The following is a 16993-nucleotide window of genomic DNA, read 5'->3' on the forward strand; positions in this document are numbered from 1 at the left end:
GTTAAATAATTTTAACTACATTCTTGAACCTGGATAATCTGATAAAAATTCTAACTACCTCCTTATAAAATCTTAACTAAATAGAATTTAAAATAATGTTTTATTAGCATCACATTTTATTGCTTGAGTTTGTGGGGACTAAGTGCTGTTTTCACATTTCAATTTACAATTGTTAATTCTAGGTCCAAAGGAAAGTTACATGTGCTTATTGCACTTGAACAGCATGGGTATTGACTTTTCTTTATCCTGGTTGTTCACTGGTCTTTTCCTTTTCCTGGTGCCATAGTTCCCTTTGGAACTATGAGAAGGATTGTGCCATGCTGTGAGTGAGTGCCAATAAATGGCAACTGGAATTGAGTTGAACTATAGAGTAGGATCCTGTTGGGGTTCTGGGCTTACCCCTCTTCTGCCCTTCTTGTGACATTTCAACTTGAATTCTAGCTCCTGTTTACAAGGTTTTCAGAATCTGTCCTTAAAGTCCTTGTGTTGCCCTCACTCTTCCCACCTGGGCTTTTTACTGGAGTCACATTTCATACTCCTTTTGCACTGTTGGTCTTTACCCTTGCATTTAACCATAGTAAAAGTTGATTGCATCAGTTTGATATTCTTCCATGGCAGCTCTTATAAGCCACTTCAACAGCTCTATGTAATTTCCTCCCAACCCTGCCACATCTATTATCTGTGAATTCAGTTCCACAACAACTGTCACCTTGGAAGGAGCTTTAAGAAGAGTAGATAATGGATAGGTAGAATGTGCCACATGTAACGTAAGATTATCTTTAAGAATAGTTATGGGCCGGGTGCGGTGGTGGCTCACGCCTGTAACCCCAGCACATTGGGAGGCCGAGGCGGGTGGATCACGAGGTCAGGAGATCGAGACCATCCTGGCTAACGCAGTGGAATCCTGTGTCTACTACACATACAAAAAATTAGTCAGGCGCGGTGGCGGGCGCCTGCAGTCCCAGCTACTTGGGAGGCTGAGGCAGGAGAATGGCGTGAACAAGGGAGGCGGAGCTTGCAGTGAGCCGAGCTCGCGCCACTGCACTCCAGCCTGGGCAACAGAGCAAGACTCCGTCTCAAGAAAGATGAGCCAAGTTTTAGCACCAGTCCTTTTTCTGTCTCTCTCTTTTGGAAGTATTCTAGTTCATGCTTTTCAAGATCAGGATTGTGTCCTGACCACCCATGTGCCTAGAACTTGGTGGGTTCCAGAAGCCTGCAAGACCAGAAACTTTTCTTTCTTCTTCCCTGGTTGGTATTTTGTGGCAATATCTGTTGGTTAATTAGATAAAGTAATTGTTCTTAATGTGAGGCAAATAAATGCCTGTCCTTCATTTCATGTCTTACCCTAACTGAAATAAATGTTTTCTCAAAAGGATCACAGGGATTGACTCAAATGGCAGGAAATACAGGGGAGATCAATGTCCCTCAGGGGGATCTTTGTAGGCAGACAAGTCTTTCATTGCTCTTTACAGCATGCTTTCCAGTCAGATACCTGTGGGGCAAATGTGTGAGCCAGCCTGGGGGAACTCAGGTGAGCCAGCTAGGCAGACAGAACATTCTCCCTTGGCTCCATCACCTTCCTCCACTCTCTCAGAAGATGACCTTTCTTCGTACTATGCGAAGTAAATGGAAGACTCTAAATAGCAATTGCTCTAATTGCTGTCACCAAATCTATGAACTGACCTCTATTGATTCATGTTTGTTTTCTCATTTGAGGATAATCAAACAGCTATTCTCACGTTACATAAAATCAGTGCCTTAGACCTTCCCACTATGCTGTGTCTCAAATTCTCCCTCCCCCTGGTTCCTTGTCATTTGAACATTCTAAAGTTGATCTAGGCTGGGTACAGTGGTTCACACCTGTAATCTCAGCAATTTTGGAGGCCAAGGTGGGTGGATTACTTGAGATCATGAGTTTGAGACCAGCCTAGCCAACATGGCGAAACCTTGTCTCTACTAAAAATACAACAAACAAACAAACAAACAAACTGGGTGTGGTGGCTTGTGCCTGTAGTCCCGGCTACTTGGTAGGCTGAGGCAGGAGAATCACTTGAACCCAGGAGGCGGAGATGTCAGTGAGCCAAGATTGCGCCACTGCACTCCAGCCTGGGCGACAGACCCAGACTCCATCTCCAATCAATCAGTCAATCAATAGATCTAAATTCACCCTTTCTGAACCTCATATTCCTTACCGGGTTCTAATCATTTCACCAGTCTACGTTAGAAGCAACTTCATGAACAAGTTATCTGTAATGATCAGTTTCACTCTTCAGTCTCCTAAAATCTGACATTTTCCCCATAATCCGTCTGTGATCTCCAATATACAGCTACTAGTGACATGTGCAATTTATATTAACCAAGTAAAATTTAAAATTAAGTTTTTTAGCATTGCTAGCCACATTTCAAGTGCTCAATAGCCACATGTGGCTATCATATTGAATAGTGCAAATATAAAACATCTGTCATCTGAAAATATTCTACTGGGCAGTGCTGTTGCATAGAAACTCTTCTAGCCTAAGTCACCCTGTTCTTCATGTTGCTATGCAAGGGGCGTTTTTTGATTATTTGATCTGTTATCAGGGCTCAGCGTTACTGGCTACTCACTGCTTTTAAAAATATATCCTTTTCTTCACTTCCCTGACACCATACCTATATGAACTTTTTTCTATCTCTCAGCAGTTTTTCAGGCTCCTTTGACATTTCTCCTTCTCTACACTCAGTTGGTACTTTCTTGGGTTCTAATCCCTTGTATTTAATTTCCATTTGTATGCTGAGAAGTCTCAAATCCATTTTTCTTTTGCCTAGACTCTCCTGTTTTAAACAAACATGTTTGAGCAAACATGTTTAAACCTGAACGTTGATTTTTTTTACCCTCTCCCATAAACATACAAATAATCAATCAGTCAGTCTTCTATCATTTAGTCTTTCCTAGGTCCATCAGGATCACCATCATGCATTCAGTTATATGACAAAAAAACTGGTGTTTACCTTGTCCTTATGCCCATACTGAAGCCATAACTAAGTCATGCCAATCTTAAAAACATTGTAATTACCCATAATTTTCAGGTTCTACTATCAATCTGTTCCAATCTTTCTCCATATTTTATCCGAAGTTATTTTTTAACAATCGATTTGATCATATCTGTCCTTTGACTTAAGACCTTTCAACGGATTCCCGTGGCTCTTAAAATAAAACTGAAAACCTTAGCATTGCCTTCAAGGACGGTCCACACTTACCTTGCTCACCTTCTTGCAGTTTCTCCCAAGGCCATATTCATTTTAAGCTTCAGGCCTTCACATAGTCTGTTTCCCTGTCTGAAATATTAGCAGCCCTCACCTTACCTACCTCTCACTAACCCTTCAAGTCTCAACTTAAATGACAGTTTCTCAAGGAGACCTTTCCTGACTACTTCCCTGGTTAGGTTGGGTCTTTTTCTAAGCTCTCTAAGCTCTGCCAACATATCCCTAAATATCTTTCATATAATTTCCTTTTAACTTACTCAACAATATGTTAAATATCTGGCCACAATGGCAAATACCAAGTTTATCGTTGAGTGAAAGCATAACTGAAAGTTACCTTAGGGATTTACCAGGTTATAGCCTTCATTTTCTAAATCAGTCAACTGATTTCCCTGTGGCCATATGCTATTACTTGATAGAGCCATGTAATGACCTTTGTCTCCCCCTGAGGATGGAACTGCAGTCTTGAAGTCCGGTGACTTCTGAAATGACATAATGAGAGAAACAAAGACGCTAGCAGGAGTTCTTGTTCCACTGCCAGACTCTCCAGTGCTCTCTGCTTTCTGTCTTTGTATTCACTTGCCCAATAAATCCTTAGGTTAAACTAAATATTTTTGATGATGATGTCATGACCTCTACACAGCTGTTTGTTGGCATCTTATTTTCAATTTGGGTCCATTTCAAGTATTACTAAACTCCATTGATAATTTTTGCTTGAGAGAAGAAATATGAAGAAAATAAAATCTTTATTATACCAGAATGCAAAACAAGAAAATGCAGTTTGTTAAGCCCACTTGGATCACTGTTAAAATACTGGTCACAAAACATACTAAAGAAACAACATTTGGCCAGGTGCGGTGGCTCATGCCTGTAATCCCAGCACTTTGGGAGGCTGAGGCAGGTGGATCGCTTGAGGTCAGGAGTTCAAGACCAGCTTCGCCCATGTGGTGGAACCCCGTCTCTACCAAAAATACAAAAACTAGCCAGGCATAGTGGCGGGCGCCTGTAATCCCAGCTATTCACGTGGCTGAGGCAGCAGAATAGTGTGAACCCAGGAGGCAGAGGCTGCAGTGAGCCGAGATCCTGCCACTGCACTCCAGGCTGGGCAACAAAGCGAGACTCTATCTCAAAAAAAAAAAAAAAAAAAAAAAGAGAGAAAAAGAAAAAGAAAAAAGAAACATTTAAAGTTAGAGCAATTATCTGTTCTGCCTTTGTCGAGTCCCCATGTGGAATACAGCTATGGAGACTGTAGGTTATATGGACACTGGGTTATATGGATACACTGACCATGGATCTAAAACACAAAGCACGTGGATTAGGGATTATGAAACCTCATCAACAGTAACTATGGAAATAGTATCATTGAAAACAGAGCGCTAAGGCAATGATTTATTTTGTTTTTACTTATTAAATTTCTATAGTTGACGACTATGGTAATTGACTGCTACACAAATACTCATATTTTGATAATCACTTGGGGGGAAGAATTTACATTTATTATCACAAATGCCTTTCTCCTCTGGTGAGTCCTTGTGGTGTTTCCCCTGTGTGCTCATTCTCTGTACTGTTGTGTTTATGCCAAAAACAATCACAGGACAAAACCTCTTTCTTATTAAAGACACCATCTTATTTCAAACTGAGAAAATAATTAGAAAGCTGACAGGAATTCCTTTGGGTACAACAGTTTTTGTAATGAGAAAATTGTACATCATTGAAGTCAGAGGGCCTGGTCTTGGGAGTAAGAAATGCTCAGTTTTTGTCTCAAGGGTTGAACCCAGATGCCTGTCACGGCTCAACCTTAAGCATGTTGTTGCTTTTCCTGCCCAAATATGCCAGTCAGTGCCTTTCTGATGTCTTGCTTCAATACTTATTAGGAAAATTCTGAAGTAGTTACCCATTTCATTACGTCTGGAAAAAATCCAGATACAGGTGCATGAATTAAATCACTTACTTGTGTGTCACTTCAAGCATAAAGTTCAAAGTCATTGGAAGCCACAAATTACATGCTTGAGAGGCTTCTGCAATTTCAGAAAGAAATGTACTTGACTACTGAAAGAAAGAAAGGACACACGAGTGCTAAGTTCACCTCTGTCTGCTGGCATTTTACTGATAGTTTAGTATCTCAAGAATAATTCCAAAGGTCAGAGGAAAAAACAGACACAGAAATAGGATAGAAGCTGGTGGTATTCAAAAGAAAGAATACTAATTAGAAAGAGTCTTGTAGTGTAACCACCCAATGGGTTCACCTTGGCCACTGCCTAGACAGAACCAATTTATCAAGACAGGAGAATTGCAATGGAGAAAGAGTAATTCACACAGAGCCAGCTGTGCAGGGGACTGGAATTTTATTATTACTCAAATCAGTCTCCCCAAGCGTTGGGGGATCAGAATTTTTAAAGATAATTTGGCGGGTAAGGGCTTGGGAACTAGGGAGTGATGATGGGGCAGGTTGGAGATGGAATCATAGGGGGTTGAAGTGAGTTTTTCTTGGTGTGTTCTGTTCCTGAGTGGGATGGCAGAACTGGTTGAGCCAGACTACTGGTCTGAGTAGTGTCAGCTGATTCCTGGAGTGCAGGGACTGCAAAATATCTCCAGCACTGATGTTAGGTTTTACAGTAGTGATGTTTTCCCCAGGACCAATTTGGGGATGTTCAGATTCTTGGAGCCAGAGGCTGCGGGACCCCTAAACTGTAGTTTCTAATCTTGTAGCTAATTTGTGAGTCCTGCAAAGGCAGACTGGTTCCCAGGTGAGAAGGGGGACTTTTCGGGAAAGGGGTGTCATGAATTTTGTTTCAGAGTCAAACTATGAACTGAATTCCTTCTCAAAGTTGTGTCAGCCTATGCCCAGGAATGAACAAGGCAGCTTAAAGGTTAGAAGCAAGATGGTGTCGGTTAGGTCTGATTTCTTTCACTGTCATAATTTCTTCAGTTAAAATTTTGCAAAGGCTGTTTCAGTAGGAAGCTAGAATTCTTACTCAATGGACTCAGAAGAGAAGACATTTCTGGCACGTGCCATGGATGGAGGGAGAAGATATATGACTTTCAGATGTCTTTTCTCCACTTTATCTCTGTCTTTTTTTACACTTATTAAGCTAGACTGGATACTGAAAGGGGAATTCAGATAATAAATGAATTGTTAAGTATTTGAAAATAGTTAGGAAGGTAAGACTTGGACATGATTAATCTTGCACAGTTAAGGAGGAGAAAAAGATTTGGAGATGGGGAAGAAGTATAATTGTGACTTTTTAAACAAGCAGTTTCATGTTTAAGTACCTGGAGTCTGACAGTAGAAAATGAAACAGTGACACATGAGGGAAGGTGTTCTCAGTTGTTACAAAAAGGGAAGGTAGAGTTTGGGTGCAGAGGAAAAAAACTTAGAGTTCAAAAAAGCAAAAAAAAAAAAAAAAAAAAAAAAAAGAGGATTGAAGGGCTACCAGTTCCCAGGAAGCTGGGATCAATTTCGCAGAAGGAGAGTGGCTGACTCCCACAGTGCTTCCTAAGCCAACATCGCTTTCAATTCACAACAGTCTAAATTTTATTTTCATATTTTATAATTGGGGTTCTCAAAAGAATTGAGGTGGAAAACAGCTTTTCAATGATAGTAGCTGGGCAGATGCTTATTTAAAAAGAGAAAAAATAAATAATGATCCTTTACATCTAAAGCACTTATTGAGAAGCATTAATTTTTTTTTTCCAAACAGTTTTTTTGGAGGAGAAAAGTGCAAATCTTATATGGATTACAGTGCATTCTTTAGCAAAATAAAACAAAATGTAGCCATGTTTTGGAAAGAACCTGTATATTTTCTTTCTTTCTTAATTCCGTGAGCTTTGCCAGCCTAGCCTTCCCCTGTGAGAATCGAGTGAAGAAGACAGGATGTGTGTTCCTCGCGTGGAGCCGTGTCATCATTAGGCTTCCATTTGTGTTGAACCAAATGTGCAGCGCATTTTCTCTCCCCTCCAAAATTCCCTGCAATGGTTTCTGCTCTGCCACTCTATGACAAATGGTCTTAGAAGGTTAGAAGGCTTGTTTGTCCATCTGTCCCTCTGTCCTCCTGTTCTCTCCCTACTACATTTATCCTCGTTGCCACCAAGTGTTGCTTAAGAAATAATAGGGTAGGGGCCGGGCACGGTGGCTCACGCCTGTAATCCCAGCACTTTGGGAGGCCGAAACGGGCGGATTACGAGGTCAGGAGATCGAGACCATCCTGGCTAACACAGTGAAACCCCATCTCCACTAAAAATACGAAAAAAAAATTAGCTGGGCATGGTGGTGGGCGCCTGTAGTCCCAGCTACTAAGGAGGCTGAGGCAGGAGAATGGCGTGAACCTGGGAGGTGGAGCTCGCAGTGAGCCGAGATCGCGCCTCTGCACTCCAGCCTGGGTGACAGAGCGAGACTCCATCTCAAAACAAAACAAAACAAAAAAGAAATAACAGGGTAGGTGTGGTGGCTCACACCTGGAATCCCAGCACTTTGGGAGGCTAAGTAAGGTGGGAGGATCGCTTGGGGCTCGGGGTTCTAGACTAGCCTGGGCAACATAGTGATACCCCTTCTCTACAAAATAATAATAATAATAATAATAATGATAATAATAAACCATTGTGGTGGCATGTGATTCTAGAACTAGCTACTCAGGAGACTGAGGCAAGAGAATCCCTTGAGCCCAGGAGTTCGAGGCTGTAGTGAACTATTATTGTGTCACTGCACTCGAGCATGAGTGACACAGTGAGAGCCTGTCTCTAAAAAAAAAATTCTAAAAATGTCCTTTGCAGGGACATGGATGAAGCTGAAAACCATCATTCTCAGCAAACGAACAAAAGAACAGAAAACCAAACACAGCATGTTCTCCCTCATAAGTGGGAGTTGGACAATGAGAACACATGGACACAGGGAGGGGAACATCATACACTGGGGACTGTCAGGGGGTGGGGCTATGGGAGGGAGAGTATTAGGAGTAATACCTAATGTAGATGACGGATTGACAGGTGCAGCAAACCACCATGGCACGCGCATACCTATGTAACAAACCTGCATGTTCTGCACATGTATCCCAGAAATTAAAGTGTAATAATAATAAAAAAGAAAAGAATAAAGGAAGTATCGTATATCTAAGTAGATACAGACTAGAAAAGGAAGACATTGCATAACGGTTACTATTTTACATTGGATAACACCCTGAAAGGTATTTCTGGTCACAAAAACAAGATGAACTAAGTTATACAGCCAGTAAAGTGACATCCCAGGATTTCCAACTCATATCTCACGCCCATGTCTCCCTCTCTTTCTTCCTCCCTCTCTCCTTTGCTTCCTCCCTCCCTCCCTCCTTTGCTTCCTCCCTCCCTCCCTCCTTTGCTTCCTCCCTCCCTCCTTTGCTTCCTCCCTCCCTCCCTCCTTTGCTTCCTCCCTCCCTCCCTCCTTTGCTTCCTCCCTCCCTATCTCCTTTGCTTCCTCCCTCCCTCCTTTGCTTCCTCCCTCCCTCCCTCCTTTGCTTCCTCCCTGCCTATCTCCTTTGCTTCCTCCCTGCCTATCTCCTTTGCTTCCTCCCTCCCTTCTTTGCTTCCTCCCTCCCTTCTTTGCTTCCTCCCTCCCTCCTTTGCTTCCTCCCTCCCTCCTTTGCTTCCTCCCTCCCTCCTTTGCTTCCTCCCTCCCTCCTTTGCTTCCTCCCTCCCTCCCTTTGCTTCCTCCCTCCCTCCCTCCTTTGCTTCCTCCCTCCCTCCTTTGCTTCCTCCCTCCCTCCTTTGCTTCCTCCCTCCCTCCTTTGCTTCCTCCCTCCCTCCTTTGCTTCCTCCCTCCCTCCCTCCTTTGCTTCCTCCCTCTCTCCTTTGCTTCCTCCCTCTCTCCTTTGCTTCCTCCCTCTCTCCTTTGCTTCTTCCCTTCTTTTGGTGTTTAGTAAGACAACAAGTTTTAATTTGAAAATACATGTTTTAATTTGAAAATACATTTTTTAAAAAATAGCTGCTGAGGGAAGGATGAATATTTATATCTCTGCTTAGGAAAGAATGAATATTTCTTGTGAGGAATTTTAGCACAAAAGATTTATAGTTACCCTTCAGTGATGCAAGAGGGCAAACAGAATTCTAGGTGGTCTCAGGCCCCTAGATATGCCCTAGTTGCTGTTCACTAGAGGCAGAGCCAATACACCTGTGTTATTCACTGCAAAAGTTAACTGTAACCTGAATGCACACACTCCAAATGATTTTCTTACTTATTTTTTGAAGGTCATATCTGGCATAGGTTTCAATGGCATGACCATGTAAAACTACTATTAAAAACACCTTAAAGTTCTCATGTTATTCTAATAAAGCCTAAACTAAAAAAAAGAGACTTCAGTTGCAGGCATGTATGCTGGATTTCCATAACTTTTGATGATTTCTACTTCTAAATTTCTATAATTTAAAATCTCAGTTGCAGACACACAGCTGAGATTTTTAAATTATAGACACCGTACTAGTCTTTAAAAAATGGTGAAAAAAAAAGAAAATGGAAAAATGCTACTCTGGAACGGAACAGAGAAAAATGCCACAATTTTCAAGTGCATAGGCTTATACTGAACAGTGCCAATAGTCAACATGACAGAGGTCAAATTTGGTTGCAATTTGAACTAATGCCTTTGGAAACATTTAAACACACATTGACGAAATTTGGTTAAAGGGTCCGAGAGCAAGTATTTGAGGTTTATTGAACAGTACTAGATGAAAAAGTATGTGTATGTCTGAAACATCGAGATGAATGTAGCATTTGTCTTACTTGGGTGTTCAAGCTAACATGTTTTGCTTACCTGGCAACTTCAATAAGGAAGCTAAGTGTAGGGCTATACGGAGCCCAAAATTTGGAACCACTTAATTCCCGTAGATGTAAATTGATTAGTAGGAGCAAGAGAGGATCAATGATACTAAATAAACTAAATCCTAGGGGGGACTAGTTCAGAAGTATGATGACTTGAGTACTGAGGAATAAAATGAAATACAACTAACATATCACGCTGAAATCTCAGGTTATGTTTGCTTTTCTTAAGTAATGAAATAGAGTCTCTCATAACAATTAGCTTTCAAATAGCATTCATGCACTGATAAGACTAATAAATAAAACTAGAAAAATATCACCTCTAGACTTTCACCAGGAGCAATGATAAATTGTTACATTGTTTATCATACAATCATGTGTCTCATTTGTAGATATTATATTTCTCTGAGACTGCCTGAAATGGGCTGAGTAAAGCAATTTATTGATAATTATCAAATAGTATCTTTCTCTCTAGAAAGAAGAAATAATTTAAAGCGAATTAATATCAGCATATTATCTTTACCCTTAATATTTCTTCTTCAGGGGATGAGGTATTCTTAATGTTTATTAAAATCTCCCAATCCTTTTCTTTCAGGAGGACTTCATTTCATTGAAAGAACTAGGCAGGTAGGTCAGTGTTCCGAGTGACATTTACAAATGATAGTTTTCATTTATAAGATAAACATCCCCATCGATTTTGAGGTCTCGATCTAATTATTTCATCATAGTTTTTGAAATATGGAACTTATTTACATTTAAACTTCTCCTCCTCTGATCATGGCTGACTGCAGCCTCAACCTCCCTGGGCTCAAGTGATCCTCCCACCTCAGCCTCCCAAGTAGCTGGGACCACAGGCAGGTGCCACCACACTCGACTAATTTTTGTATTTTTTTAGAGATGGGGTTTCACCACATTGCTAGTCTGGTCTTGAACTCCTGGGCTCAAGGGATCATCCTACCTCGGCCTCCCAAAGTTCTGGGATTACAGGTATGAGCCGCTGTGCCCAGACTGAAGATATTTAACAATGTTATGTTGGCTCAGAATTTTTTAAAGTCAGAGTTAATGAGATAATTTACATATATAAGTATAATGTATATTGTATAACATACATAACATAGATTATAACATGTAACATACATTCATACAACAACCCTTTTTAATGTACAGTACTATGAGTTATAGCAAATACACAGTCATGTAGCCACCAAAACAGTGAAGATACAGGATGTTCCCATCATCACAAAATGTGCCTCGGGGACACTTTGTAGTAAACCAGTCCCTTGATCTGAAGCCCCTGGCTAATGCTGATTTATTTTCTCTAACTATGGTTTTGCCATTCCCCAAATATCACACAAATTGAATCAGAATTTTCCTTCACTACCCTTAGTTTTGGCTTTTCTGTGTATGTACATGTCAGACTGGCTCTCTCTCTCTTTCTTGCCCCTTCTCCAGGGGTACCCTATCTTGCTGCTTACTTGCTGCTTGCTGGCCTGTTAGAAAGCAAGGAGTTTTCTACTGTCCTGCCTTAGGAAGACCCCCAGTCCTTGGCATCTCATTATCAGGGTTTTCTTAGTGAATCTGCCCTCAATGAATCTCAGCAAATCTGTTCTCAATGGTAGCTACAATATGCCTTGCTTATTTGGTGGACTTTGTATGGGACAGAAATTCCTGGCCCATCTACAGTGATTGGAGACCACAACACAGTTTTCTGTTTTGTGTCCAGGAGTAACTATTTTGTTTCTTTTTTACTTCCCCCAGCTGCAGTGGGCCTTCATCTGTGCAACAGGGCTTATGGTCCCTCTAGTCATTAGAGAAGAATCACAGGTCACCTTTCCCGCAGGAGTCCCTGCTGCCCTCCTCCAGGCTTACACCATGAGAGGGTGACTCTGATCTCACAGGCTGTCCTAATTTTGAGACGGAGTCTCGGTCTGTTGCCCAGGCTGGTGTGCAGAGGCGCGATCTCAGCTCACTGCAAGCTCCGCCTCCCGGGTTCACGCCATTCTCCTGCCTCAGCCTCCTGAGTAGCTGGGACTAGAGGTGCCCGTCACCACGCCCGGCTAATTTTCATATATTTAGTAGAGACGTGGTTTCACCATGTTGGCCGGATGGTCGCGATCTCCTGACCTCGTGATCCGCCCGCGTCAGCCTCCCAAAATGCTGGGATTGCAGGCGTGAGCCACCGCGCCCAGCCTACACTTTCTTAAACCCACTCGGAGTTCGTCTGTGGAGAGCAGCCCGTGAGTGAGTGAACGTCGTTTTGTGTGTATCTCTGAAGAGGTTTTAACTTCTCATGCGATTCCTCTAAACACTGCTTCTATAGCAACGCATCGAACATTGTTAACGAATTCTTATGTGGTTACAGTACCTGGCTTCCCTTCTGTGTTCTTCTCAGGTGAACCAATGCGCATGCGTCATCCCCTTAGTGGGTCCTGCTTTTCCACAGAGTTTACACTACTCGTTTGCCTTGAAACTGTAGCCCTCTGAGGGGCTCCAGAAAAGTTAAAATATTTTTAGCTTTTCAGCTGTCTTGTGTTATTGGAGTAGGAAATATTTATTTCCAGCTTTCTGCCTTCTGAAGAAGAATTCTGCCCTGCAACCCTACAATATTTCAACCCTACAATATTTATTAGTATCTACATTACAACTCTAGAAATAGTAATCATTCCTTCCATCTACCTAAAATAATTAGTTCTAATATTAAAAGATTCTACCAATGGATATAGTGCTGGATTCAATAACTTTTTATCTTTTTTTTCCTACTAAGAGATTGTATAATTTGATTTTGACTCTTGTTGTTGTTCAGACTTTGACTCTTCTTGTAGTTTAAGTGGCAGGAGTGAAAGTAGTGATACCCTCTTTAGCTGGATTAGGATTGCCTCTTATATTTTGACCTTGAATTCAACAAAGTAATAAACTGTCAAACACATCACAGGGAAGGTAGGAATCAGAGGCTACTGAACACACTGAATGCTTTTTTGATATGCATCTTTTGCCTCTATACTACTTTAAGCTCTTCTATAAAATAGTTATAAGTCATGTAGAAAACAACATGAAATCAATTTTTGTAAATTAGTTCATTGATTTACAATTGATTTGTGAATTGAGATAATGTAATAAAATGCTTGAATACAAAACAATGTTAGTGATACTGAATTCTTAATGTATTATTCAACAAATATTTTTGAGCCCTTATTATGTGCCAACACTGTGAAATTTCCTCCAAACTATATATTGACTTTTCTAGTTTAATTATGTTTCCAAAAAGGTTGACTCATTAGTCTGAATATTGTGAAGTCACATTCTAAAGTAGAATGCCCATTTCCAGGAAACGAATTTCCATGGGTTCTGTAAATAAATGAAAAAGGTACCTTTCATTTCTCTGTCTGACCACGACAGAAGACAATCACTTATAAGTATTTCGTCAATAATATCATACACCCAGTAAAACCTCTCTTAGGAAGCAGAGAAAGATACTAAGAAAGGAAAGACTTTGACTCAAAATTGTCTTCAAGTTATAATCTAGCAGTGAAGATAAAATTAACCACCATCACTGTCTCCCTAAGCTTCCAGTGTTCTAGTGTCTTCTTGGCTAGTCTTATTCTAAACACAGACACAGATTGTAATTCATGATATTGTAACGGAATATAGTCTTATCTCTCTAGAGTTTAGCTTAATGTGTATTGGCTTTCTCTGTTGTCACTAAGTGTTATTAAATATATATTAATAAAATTAACAATGTTTTCTTAACAAAAATTACCAAATGTAAGTTATCAGGTAGCATATTTCCATATTTTCGTATATAATTTTTGTTTGTTTGTTTTACTGAGATGGAGTCTTCCTGTGTCATCCAGGCTGGAGTGCAGCGCCGCAATCTCAGCTCACTGCCAACCTCTGCTGCCCAGGTTCAAGCAATTCTTGTGCCTCAGCCTCTGAGGTACATGGGATTACAGACACGTGACACCACACCCAGCTAATTTTTTTGTATTTTCAGTAGAGATGTGGGTTTTGCCATGATGGCCAGGCTGGTCTTGAACTCCTGAGCTCAGGTGATCCGCCTGCCTCGACTCCCCAAAGTGCTGGGATTATAGGCGTGAGCCACCGCACCTGGCCTATAAAGTATTTTTATTGTTAAAATAGTACAGAAAGATATGAGCAAAAAATTAACAGCACCCCTCTGCTCCAATACACTCAATTCTGCCTCACAGTTAACTGTAGTCATGCTAAAATACTTTTATATGCTTACTCAGCATTTTTCTAATCATACAATATCATATATCTACCCAGCTTGCTATCATGTATTTATCTGACATCTATTTCACTACATATCTCTCTATCAGGCACCAAGATCTGGCTTCAATTTTGTGCTTAACAAAAATCTTCTATTAAGCTTTGAATCATTCTTGGCTTTGGAAAGCCAATATTTGAATAACTACTTCAGTGTCATTTTTGACATCCTTGAACTTGTATCTTATCAGTGATCAGTGAACACTGATTAACATGCCTAATTAAAGAGGAATGATTCATAACATTCAGACTTATTGCTAATCTACAGATGTTCACTTTCAATTTTTCTAAACTTCCTAGATGAAATTACGAGTTAAATATTCTTAGATGCTTTGGGCTTGGAATTCTATCAGTTAAATATTTATTGCTGCAAGATGTTATTATTGCAAAATGATACAAGAATTAATGGTGATTGAGGAAGCTGATAATTTTAGGTACAAAAACAGTGATTAAATTTCAAGTAGATAGGTAAACTAAAAGATACATTTACTTAACTAATAATAAGTAAACCAGAAAAACAATAGAGAGAAAGAGAGAAAAAGAGAGGTGGGATTAGGCAGAAAGCTTAGGAATATAATTTCCTTTTTGAGTCAAGGTTTATAAGGTTAAGTGAAAATATAGATAGCAATAATAAAGCTTAGATCATATCACCATTCAAACTTGTGTAGAATTATTGAATATTCTTTCATTCATCACATTAAACAAAATAAACTTTTAAAAACTAAATTTAATTTTTGTGTAGGCCATGAATCTTTTAATAAAACAATTGTTTTAGGATTCTTTACCAATTGGAGGGACAAATTAAGAGTATAATGTCAACATTCTCCTTTCAGATTCAGTGAGGGGTAAGCTTTCTAAAACCATGTACAATATGATAAATTACTTTTCATCAGAAGAAAAGATCATAAAGATAAAGATGAGAAGAAAGTCTTAGAGAAGAATAAATTAACGATTCAAAACTTTCCTCCTTTACTGATCTCATTTGAAAATGAGGAAAATTACAGTACATAGGGTCAAGTTAGCAGCCGACTGAAATAATTATCCCTGTACCCTGTCAAACTTAAAAAAATTGACAACTCAAGTTCGAAATTAGAGTTATGGTAATAATTTGTGATAAAAGTTCATATTGTCATCTCAGAAGGCTGGTGTTACTTGGCTTCAGCTTTGGGTGAATAGTAATTTTAATGTTGGCAATTCAGTGTCTGAACAAACATGCGTTTGGCATATCTCTAGTATGAGCAAACTATTCAGCAATTTGAACTTAATATATCTTGGCTACATGTTGATATTTGTATGTATATTTTCATTTTCAGTTTTACTGTTGTAAGCAATCTTAAATGAATATCTCATTCTATTTGTGTCTCTGTCGGTGCAAATATATTTTTAAATGAACCTTAAGAATTATAGTTTCTTGTTTAATTAAGAAATACATTTTGTAATTTAATTTCTTTTGCAAAATTGTTTGCTTAAAACGTTACATAAATTTGCATGCCTTTTATCAATGTATGGAGTGGCCTAGTTAGCACACATCTTCAGCATTCTCTCCCCAAAATGTTAAATCTCTATCTAAAAAGTAAAATAAGTCATACTGATCACATATTCAATGTTTACTTCCTAGTTGTATTTCTTTTCCTATTCATGTCCTACATCTCGTTATTATTAGGTTATAATTTTTTCTTGTTGAATGATGAAATTATATACTTTTAGGCAATTAGCATTGTATTTGTCCCATGTATTGGAAATACTTTTCCAGTCTTTGGCATTTTTGTTAATAATATGTAATTTACATTTTTCATTCAGAAATTTGTTTCTTGCATGAAAAAGTAAAGTAATTCCATCATCGCTTTTCTCTGTGAATTAAAAAAACACTACATTTTAAGTGATCTTCCATAGTCAGTGGCTATTTAAAATAATGACTTCATTTGCCTCTAGGAGATTTGTGATTAGCATTTTTACTTTGAAATCTTAGACTCAGTAGAAATGTTAGTAATAAGTTCAGTCGTTGGTTTTATTTTATTTTTTTTTTTATAGGTACCAGTTTTGAAACTTGCACTAATACAACAGCCGGTTGCCACATGTAGCGCTTAACTCTAGTTTATGTTGATTAAAATTAAGAAAAAGTAAACATTTAGGTCTTCAGTTGCAGTAACCATATTTCAAATTGCTGGATAGATGAATGTGGCAAGTAGCCACTGTATTGGTCAACATAGATTTAGAATATTTCCAACATTCCAGAATTTTTTATTAGTGCTGCTCTAAACTGTGTAACGCATATTCTAGTTTGTTCTCCTAGTTTCCATTTTCAACTTTGACAAATACTAAATTTTGATGTATATATTTCAGCCAGGTATTATGATAAATATCTAAATAAAAAATAAATGTTTAAAAATTATAATAAAACAAATGGTGGCCAGCTGTGGTGGCTCACACTTGTAATCCCAAGACTCTGGGAGGCCAAGGTGTGGGGATCACCTGAGGTCAGGAGTTCAAGACCAGTCTGCCCAACATGACGAAACTCCATCTCTGCTAAAAATGCAAAAATTAGCTGGGCATGGTGGCGCATGTCTGTAGTTGCAGCTATCAGGAGGCTGAGGCAGGAGGATCACTTGAATCCAAGAAGTGAAGGTTGTAGTGAGCTGAGATCACACCACTGCACTCCAGCTTGGGCGAGAGAGCAAGACTCCGTCT

The sequence above is a fragment of the Gorilla gorilla genome, chromosome 7 (genome assembly GCF_029281585.2).
Source record: "Gorilla gorilla gorilla isolate KB3781 chromosome 7, NHGRI_mGorGor1-v2.1_pri, whole genome shotgun sequence".
Lineage (NCBI taxonomy): Eukaryota > Metazoa > Chordata > Mammalia > Primates > Hominidae > Gorilla > Gorilla gorilla.